The sequence below is a fragment of the Somniosus microcephalus genome, chromosome 13 (genome assembly GCF_052327205.1).
Source record: "Somniosus microcephalus isolate GS21.2 chromosome 13, FLI_Smic_1.0, whole genome shotgun sequence".
In the NCBI taxonomy this organism is placed as follows: Eukaryota; Metazoa; Chordata; class Chondrichthyes; order Squaliformes; family Somniosidae; genus Somniosus; species Somniosus microcephalus.
This window is the reverse complement of record NC_140999.1, coordinates 40,324,848-40,334,857: the sequence shown is the minus strand read 5'-3', so window position 1 is coordinate 40,334,857 and position 10,010 is coordinate 40,324,848. Positions and strand designations below refer to the sequence as shown.

At 46.9% G+C, this 10,010-nt stretch overlaps 1 protein-coding gene across 1 annotated transcript in view; it reads left to right on the top strand.

Annotated features, from left to right (window-relative positions):
• The first annotated feature begins 29 nt into the window (after positions 1 to 29).
• Positions 30 to 10,010, top strand: part of marchf2 (membrane-associated ring finger (C3HC4) 2) — a 46,090-nt gene continuing 36,109 nt past the window's right edge. The window contains exon 1 of the mRNA XM_086004797.1: positions 30 to 176. The gene's annotated coding sequence lies outside the window, so the exon portion shown is untranslated. The remainder of the gene's footprint in view (positions 177 to 10,010) is intronic.

Below are 10,010 nucleotides of genomic sequence, written 5' to 3'. Positions count from 1 at the left end.
TCACAGTTAATCATCCAGACACACCTTTTCCGGCGCGGATTTTTTTTAATTATATTATTAAGGTGGAGGCTTTGGCGTCGGGAACGGTCATGGTGTTGGAGAGATGGGTCGAATAAACCGCTGAACCGAGTCTCGGGGATCGTCAACCCAGATCTTCCGAAAGCGATAACTCTGAGGTAATGAAAGACGCATCGAGCGAGTAATTTAAGAAAAAAATAAATGTGCAGCGACTCGCCTCTCCTCACACGGTATTGTGCGTCATAATCCTGGGGTTGGGGGAGGTCTCTGTTGGTTTATTTTGTGGTTAAAATGTCTCTTCACATGATCATTGCCACAGGCCCCCGAGTGAACTGTCACTTGGTCTGTCGCTGTGGAGTGTAAACATCAGCCTGACATCTCTGCAGGGACTCCGTGGCCCTGCTGTCACAACTCGGAGGAAATTGGGGAAAACCCTACAATTCTTCGGATAACTCTCATAAACTTCCAGTTAAATCTATTGCCGTTTTCAGACAATATTGTGGCTGTCTGGAATAATGTTCCAGTTGAGTTGCCAAATGGTTCTGACAGCTTTGGTCATCAGTCAAGCTTGTTGGCAGTGGAGACCAAATGGTACTGACGTGGTTCACTTTGACTAAGTGAGCCTAGACTAGTATCTCCTATTGGAAAGTCTTCCAATAGTAAGCTGTGATATCGCTGTGACATAATGTTTATGACTGTACCATTTTTCATTGAGCACATCAGTGTTAGTGGTTGACCACTTCTGAGGTTAGATCTTCTGCTACCTCTTGTATTATTCACATCTGAACAGTCTCTTGTTCCCATAGGATCTTAACTTGGACAGGTACAGAATAGGAAGCTTATTACAGAATGAGTTAGAATCATAGACTCATAGAAATTTACAGCACAGAAGGAGGCCATTCGGCCTATCTTGTCTGTGTCAGCCGACAAAGAGCTATCCACCCTAATCCCACTTTCCATCACTTGGTCTGTAGCCTTGTAGGTTACGGCACTTCAAGTGCAAATCCAAGTACTTTTTAAATGTGATGAGGGTTTCTGCCTCTAGGCAGTGAGTTGTTTCACTTCACTGCTTGGAGCTAGTTTTCAAGCCAACCTTGTTTGTGGAGCTATAAATTATATTTATAAAGCTGTCCCCTATCTGGTAATTATTGCTGAAGTTCAGCTAAGGTTATTGATACTGCATTATCATTGAGATACTTAACCCATTAAGTATGGGTTATCTGGATTATTTTCTGACTAGTAGGCAAAAGAAGGATTTTAATTTGTCTGTAGTTGGAAAGTGCACATACATTATAATGTATATTGTAATATTCCATGATCTATATTTTCTCAAAATACTGTATGTGTAAAAGTATCTTGTCAATAAAATGACGAGGAATTGTAAGCTACTTTGTTTTTCTTTTCCTTTTGAGACTACCTATCTTTTAGATTCTGGTCTCATTAATGTCTCCTGTTGCACATTCTCTTTCCTCTGGGAAGGATGGTTTGAATTTTGGAACCTCTCTGGGGCTTCTAGGAATACAGCGATGTAATTAGATAATGGGTTGGGGTTGGTATTGATAGTTTTTATGTGTAAGCTTTGTTTAAGTAAATAATTTAGCCATTGTGAAAGTGTTGTGGCGGACTGGTGAAATTTACTGATGGCTAATGAATACTTGAATGGCCAAAGCACTTGAACCTTGTGCCTGGCTGCTCTACACTTAGTCCTACATCTATTGAGATGTTTCTTTAAATTATGAAAGCCTTTCTGATCTTGGCTACATCAGCATAAATGTAAGTCTTTTGGAAGACGATTGCATAATTGCCATAAATCTAGGTTTAGGTAGTGTTTTTTAATAGGCTTGAAGAAAACTGTAAAATGTACTTTGCCTTTTTTATACCAGCAAATAGTTTTTAGTGGTTTCTCAAAATAAAATAAGCAGTAAATAAGGAGAAACTGTTTCCACTGGAAGGTAGGTCTGTAACCAGAGGGGACACATTTAAAATAATTGGCAAAAGAATTAGAGGGGAGATGAGGAGAATTTTTTTTACGCAGCGAGTAATGATCAGGAATGCGTTGCCTGAAAAGGTGGTGGAAGTAGATTGAATAGTAAATTTCAATATGGAATTGGACATGTAGTTGAAAAGAAAAATTTCAAGGCTATGGGGAAAGAGCAGAGTGGGACTAATTGGATAGCTCAAAGAGCCGGCACAGGCACGATGGGCCAAATGGCGGCCTCCTGTGCTGTATGAGTCTATGATAAAATAAGGACCTTTTAGGAGTGGTAAACTTCATAACCATGCTGTTCAAAATTTACTTAGTTTTTGACAAACAAATTAAAACAAAAATGTTATTATTATTTACAAACTGTGGTAAGAGAAATGCAATGGATGTCTTTTCAGACTACTTTTGTGCCAGGGACTGTAGTTTATTTATAATTGAAATATGTGATAAGCTAAAGCGTGTGGGTGGGTTAGTGGGTGAGTGAATGTGTGTTGTCTGATGTCTTTTTTCCCAAATTTGAGCTTTTATGATTTTCGTATCAAATTATTGTTAAGTTTAAGAACCGAAATAGAGTTTAATATACTTTTTATGTAAATAACTTGTAGGTACAAGCTCATCTGTAAGATTGATGAATAGTATGTGGGAATAACTCCGCTCTCAGGAACATTTTTGCTTGCCAAGTAACTGCTGTTTTATGGAAAAATACAATAGACAAATATGTTCACATGTGTAGGATACTGGCCCAGTTTCCAGATGTAAAACTTCTGTGTGGAGTATGGAATTTGTTTAATGACCAGAGAATACACAATAGGAACAGCAGATAACAAATTTATCTTGCATGAGTGAGGAGGAATTGTAACTCATCATAAATCTCAATCTTGCTTTCTCTTTGTTTCCTCACATATGCTTTTTTATATTCATAATTTGTATGTCTTTCTTAAATTAACTTTTTAATTAAGATTCTTATTCTTTAATGCTCCATATGAAATTGTGTTAGCCTTTCCCCAGATATGACTGTTGCATGAAAAAGTATTAACTTTGTAAACTGCTACCAATGGACTACTGTATATTGAAATGGACTTTCAGCTGGATAAAAGTTAAATTCACATAACCATTTTGGCTTCAGGAGCTATTTTCTGAAGTGAATCATGGAACTAGCTGCAATCCTTGGCTTAACTCTATGCAAATAAGTTGTGTTGCCAAATTTTGTGTTGGCTGCAGGATGGAAGGAAATGGCACGTTTCCTGCTTCAGTTCACTATATTGTGGTTTTAATCTACTTAATGTAATAAAGTGTCTGAGTAGCAACTGGTGAAGTAGTAATCATAATAAAATGGAATTTTTAATTAAAAATTCCATCAGAATTCATTAAACCTTTTATATGAAGTAAGATGCGTAAAGGCAATGGTACTTGAATGACCAAAGAAGCATACAAATCCTAATATTTTCCTAATTACTGTAGATAAGAATTTCACCGCCAACTAAGCTGGTTCGGACCTTCCATAATTTTTTTCCTTCCCTCCTAAAGTTGACTGTAAAAATGACAGATCTATGTGTGTGTGTAGAGCAAAGTGCTAGACATGCACAGCAAGACTGATCAGCATCGAAAAGTATGACGTGTAAGTACCATATTATTGCCTTCATCTAAGAGGCCATCCATCACAACCAAGTTTTCTTTCCTTAAGATTACAGAGTGGTTTTTTGCTTACTCACCTCCTTAAAAACTTCATGGGGAGTAAACTTTATGTACTAACAGTTTACAGGAAGCATTAGTCACCTACTCAAAACTCAAATAAATCCAAAATGTTAACTTTTCTCTTTTTATATGTCAATGGATCTGCTGTGTATTTGCGGAACTTTGTTTTTACTTCAGGTGTCGATTTTAAAAAAAAATTATTGTAATTTCCTCCCTGATAGGCATTTAAAAAAAAAAAAACTAATTTAACAAAATTACAGTGTTTATGTAGAATTTCCTGTATTCTGGAAACCAAATGGACAATTAGAGCTCCTATTTCTCTCTCCCCCACCCGGAACCCTCACAGAATAACTGCAATTATAGTTGACTATAATTAATAAAAGATCATCCATATTTTCAACAAAGAATCCTGCACAGGGAGTATGGTTAATGCTGACTACAAACTGTTAGTACATGCAATCTTTTTTCCCCCCATTAAGCTCTTGGGAGATGAAAAATCAATTAACCACTTTGTGATCTTTTATGGGGGGTGCGAATTGTCTGTGATGGGTAGCTCCTTAGATGTAGGAATTTGATGTTAGCAATAATATAAGACTTTTAGTATTTTTCTGGAGACAAAGCTATATTTGAAAATTGCTATTGAGCAGAATTGGAGGGCAAGTGTACCCAAGCTGTTTTCACACAACACCTGGCTTACAGTGACACTAACAGAGACCCCAAAACAGGATATCTGCATTGCTATTGATTTTAGCTGAAAAATAGTGCATGATTTCTCAACTTCAAACACGCCAGCCTACGTCATCTTCCTCCTCCCTGAAACCTCACTTTATTGACTCATCACATAACCATCTTGATGCGCCATCAATTACTCAAAAGACTGAGGTTGAGCGAGTAACAATCAGGCTTTTATTAACTAAAGAATGAAGGTCTTGTCTCGAGTGGTCGACCCGTCCAGAATACTAAGGGACTGGGAGGTAGTCACTTATATACCTGGAATAGTGGGAGGAGTCAGCCGAGGCATGTCCAGACCTGTACCTAGTGGAATACACATACAGACACAGACAGGTTATAACAGTGGTTTACCACATTCACCCCTTGTTTAAAAATGAGTCCGGCGGGGTGAAGTGTATTTAAAAGTTCATGTATTGGGAGTCTCTCCGGAGGTCTTGTCTGCCGCTGTGATTGACGTGGCGACGGCAGGGGTGGTGGAGCTTCCGGCGTCGCGTCCCGTGTAGGCTGGGGCCCTGGAGTGTCGTCCTCGTGGGTGACGGTCCAAGGCGAGCCGGCTGCTGGGGTTGGATATCGGGTCGTGGGGGGGGGTGGTAATGGGTAGTGGGTTACAGCGGTCCCCGAGGGTGCGAGGTCTCGTATGGAGACTGTGTCCTCCCGCCCGTCCGGGTATGCAATGTAAGCGTACTGGGGGTTGGCGTGGAGGAGGTCGACCCTCTCGACCAGGGGGTCCGTTTTATTGGCCCTCACGTGTCTTCTCAGTAGTACCGGCCCTGGGGACGTCAGCCATGGCGGTAACGATGTCCCCGATGTGGCCTTCCTTGGGAAGACAAACATTTTCTCATGAGGGGTGGCATTGGTGGCAGTGCAGAGCAGTGACCGAATCGAGTGGAGCGCATCGGGGAGCACCTCCTGCCAGCGGGAGGTCGGAAGGCCCCTAGACTTTAAGGCTAGTAGGGCGACCTTCCAAACTGTTGCATTCTCTCTTTCCACCTGTCCGTTCCCCCGGGGGTTGTAACTGGTGGTCCTGCTTGTGGCTATACCCCTAGCGAGCAGGTACTGGCGGAGTTCGTCGCTCATAATCGATGAGCCCCGGTCGCTATGGATATAGCTGGGGAAACCGAACAGGGTGAAGAGGCTGTTCAGAGATTTAATGACCGTGGCACTGGTCATGTCCGGGTAGGGGATAGCGAACGGGAACCGGGAGTACTCGTCAATGATGTTGAGGAAGTACACATTGCGGTCGGAGGAGGGGAGAGGCCCTTTGAAATCGACGCTCAGGCGTTTGAAAGGGCGAGTGGCTTTTATCAGGTGGGCTCTGTCTGGTCTATAAAAGTGCGGTTTGCACTCAGCGCAGACTTGGCAGTTCTTGGTCATGGTCCTGACCTCCTCGATGGAGTAAGGCAGGTTGCGGGCCTTGATGAAGTGGAAGAACCTGGTGACCCCCGGGTGGCAGAGGTCATTGTGGAGGGCCCTCAGCCTATCGATCTGCGCGCTGGCATCTGGGGGTTCATTGAGCTTCCCAGGCCGGTACAAGATCTCGTAATTGTAGGTGGAAAGTTCGATTCTCCACCTCAAGATCTTGTCATTTTTGATTTTGCCCCTCTGCTTGTTGTTGAACATAAAAGCAACTGAACGCTGGTCAGTGAGCAGGGTAAATCGTTTTCCGGCCAGGTAGTGCCTCCAATGACGCACAGCCTCCACGATAGCCTGGGCCTCCTTCTCGACCGCGGAGTGTCTGGTCTCCGGGCCCTGGAGGGTTCGTGAGAAGAATGCCACAGGTCTCCCCGCCTGATTAAGGGTGGCAGCCAGAGCGAAGTCGGACGCATCGCTTTCCACCTGGAAGGGGATGGATTCGTCCACTGCGTGCATGGTGGCTTTGGCAATGTCTTCCTTGATACGGTGGAAGGCTAAGCGGGCCTCTGCCGTCACGGGAAAAGAGGTGGACTTGATCAGCGGACGGGCTTTGTCTGCATAGTAGGGGACCCACTGAGCGTAGTAGGAAAAAAACCCTAGGCACCTCTTCAGAGCTTTTAGGCAGTGGGGCAGTGGGAGTTCCATAAGGGGACGCATCCGGTCCAGGTCGGGACCGATGACCCCGTGTTCCACAACACAGCCAAGGATGGCGAGGCGGTCTGTGCGGAATATGCACTTCTCCTTGTTATATGTCAGGTTCAGGAGTTGGGCGGTGCGGAGGAATTTCTCGAGGTTTGCGTCATGGTCCTGCAAGCCATGGCCGCAGATGGTCACATTATCTAGGTAAGGGAAAGTGGCCTGCAGCTCGTTTTGATCGACCATCCGGTCCATCTCCCTTTGGAAGACGGAGACCCCGTTAGTAACGCCGAAGGGAACCCTAAGGAAGTGATAGAGGCGGCCGTTTGCCCCAAAAGCAGTATACTGGCGGTCTTCAGGGCTGATGGGGAGCTGGTGGTACGCTGATTTCAGGTCAATGGTCGAAAAGACGCGGTACTGCGCGATCTGGTTGACCATGTCAGCTATGCGGGGGAGTGGGTAGGCGTCCAGCAGGGTGTAGCGGTTTATTGTTTGGCTGTAGTCGATGACCAGGCGTTGTTTCTCGCCGGTCTTAACGACTACAACCTGGGCTCGCCAGGGGCTGGAGCTGCCCTCAATAATCCCCTCCTTCAGGAGCCGTTCCACTTCGGTTTTGATGAAAACCCTGTCCCCGGCACTGTATCGCCTGCTCTTTGTGGCGATGGGCTTACAGTCGGGGGTGAGGTTAGCAAACAGTGGGGGGGGGGGGGGTGGGACTCTGAGTGTGGAGAGGTTGCATCTGGTGCGCGGCGGGCAATTTGGAGGCTGCTGGCTGCGGACTGTGAGTGGGGGGAGGGGGCCATCGTAACGCTTTTGAGGTGGCACTGGAAATCCAACCCCAGTAGAACGGCAGCGCAGAGGTCGGGCAGGACCAGGAGTTTAAAATTATTGTACACAGTCCCGTCTACTACTAGTGTCACCACGCAGTAGCCGCCAATGTCCGCTGACTGGGACTCGGAGGCCATAGAAATCCGCTGGTGCGCAGGCAGGACTGGGAGAGAGCAACGCCGCACCGTGTCGGGGTGGATGAAGCTCTCTGTGCTCCCGGAGTCAAAAAGGCAGTTTATTGCATGGCCGTTTACCTTAACGTCCATTTTGGACCGAGCTAGCCGGTGCGGTCTCGTTTGGTCCAGCGTCACAGAGGCCAGCGTAGGGGTCGGTGTGTCGCTGCGAGTATCAGATGGGGGGGGGGTTGGCGATCTGCTGCGTCCCGGCTGGTGTCCAAGATGGCGGCGTCCATGATTCCCATGTGGCTGGAGTTGTCCAAGATGGCTGCTGCTGCGGTGGTTCGCACATGGCTGGGGAGGCCCAAGATGGCGGCCCGCATGGCCCACACGCGGCGCTGTTGGGGGCCCAAGATGGCGGCTCGCACGGCCCACATGCGGCGCTGCTGGCGTTCGGGGTGGCTTTGGCCTTGCAGACGCTGGCGTAGTGTCCCTTTTTCGAGCAGGTCGCATTCTTCGCCGGGCAGCGCGCTCTGGGGTGTTTGGCTTGGCCACAGAAGTAGCATTTCTGGTCTTGGGATACTGCTGTCTGGCTTTGGGACACTGCTGCGGTACTTGGGCCGTTGTTGGGCTGTGGCTGGGGTGGCACGGTGCTATGGGGCTGTCCTACCGTGTTCCAGGTTGTCGTTCCCCGCGGCGTCCACGGTGCAGAGGAGTAGGCATCCATGCCCCGGAAGGCTGCGTCCAGCGTTAGTGCGATGTCGGAGGCTTTGTCGAGGGTGAGGTCACTCTGCTCCAGCAGTCGCTGTCGGGTGTAGTTGGACCTGTGGCCCGCTACGAAGGCATCCCGGATCAGTTCCTCCGTGTACTTAGTGGGCGTTACCGCCTTACACCCACAGGCCCGGCCAAGCACGGACAGTGCTTGGAGGTATTCCTCAGTCGATTCCCCAGGTTGTTGCTTGCAACTCCCCAGAAGGTGCCTAGCGTATACTTCGTTCACAGGGCGCGTGTACTGGGTCTTGAGGAGCTGGAGGGCGGTTGTGTACGAGGTCGCGTCCCGGATGACTGAGTACACTCGGTGGTTCACCTTGGAGAACAGGACAGACAGTTTGTCCGCATCCGTTTCGACTGCAGTGGAGGCAGTCGGGAATGTCTCGAAGCACGTGAGCCAGTGAGCAAACTTGGTGGAAGCGTCCGCTTCCCGACTGTCCAGGTCCAGGCATGCTGGTGTGAGGATCTTCTCCATTATAAAAAATTTAGTTAATAAAATTGATGCGCCATCAATTACTCAAAAGACTGTTACTCGCTCAACCTCAATCAGGCTTTTATTAACTAAAGAATGAAGGTCTTGTCTCGAGTGGTCGACCCGTCCAGAATACTAAGGGACTGGGAGGTAGTCACTTATATACCTGGAATAGTGGGAGGAGTCAGCCGAGGCATGTCCAGACCTGTACCTAGTGGAATACACATACAGACACAGACAGGTTATAACAGTGGTTTACCACACATCTAACTCATTCTTTTCCCAGGATCTTAGAAAAACAGAACTCCTTATCTCCCCCAATCATTCTTTCTTCCTGCAATCTTCTGATTTTTAAATCTAGGGGGAAAATTTGGGTATCGCCCATTTTGGGGTGCTAATATCGTCTGGACGCAAAGTTTAGCGCCCGGCACTAATTATCGCCTCCGATTGCAAAATTCGCCTCCATCACCCGCTAAATCAGGCGCTACACACCTCTCTTAAGGTGCAAACGTCAGGGAGCGAGGCGCTACCTCAGAATGCTACCAAAACTCGGGCGATGTCAGTTACCATGGAAGCCAGACAGACTGGCGCTGTCCAGTTCTTAAAGGGGAGGGGCCATCTTGCTGGCCAGCCACACCCTGCTCATTGCAGCCTGAATCTCGGCCTGGAGAGACCTCTAAAGCAATTGTGTTGGAAGAACTAATAGATAGGCCCAGGGAAAGAGCTCGGCGCTTAGGAATCTCAAAAGTGGTGCTGAGGGCCAAACCTCCTTAAGACAGCGTTAAATCTCTCCAGACATCTTTCTCCCCCCTCAACCTGCATGTACCAAAAATTTTGCCAACAAGAAAAGGCAGGAAGTGTCCGCCTTTAAATAGCGCTCCCCCAGCCCCTTCCCGACTTGAAAACGTTCCCCTCTACCTGTCGTTGCTAGCGGCAGGCACTAAGGGAGGGGGCGCGACTCAATATCCGGTCCGGGGCGCTACCAGGGCGTTGCATGCTTGACTGACGTCACGATCTGCGGGCTCAGGAGATCGTGGCGGTAGTGTTTAGCGTGACCCTTCACCCATTTCTCAATTTTTGAAAAAGGACAGTAGAAGAAAAAAAGACAGTCAACGGGAAAATCTAACCTGCTTGTGGGAAGGGTGTCTCATTTAAAAAAAAAAGGTATGAAATAAGGGGAAGAAAAGCTCCATTGTTCAGAAGTGGTGCTCATTTTATAACATTTCGCTTTTTTTACGTATTAGTGTTAACGGGAAAGTTAGCATTAGATGTGGGGAATTTTTTTATTGGGGTGAAGCCAATATTTTTTCCAATTTATTTGCATTTGTATGTAGGAAATTACTTT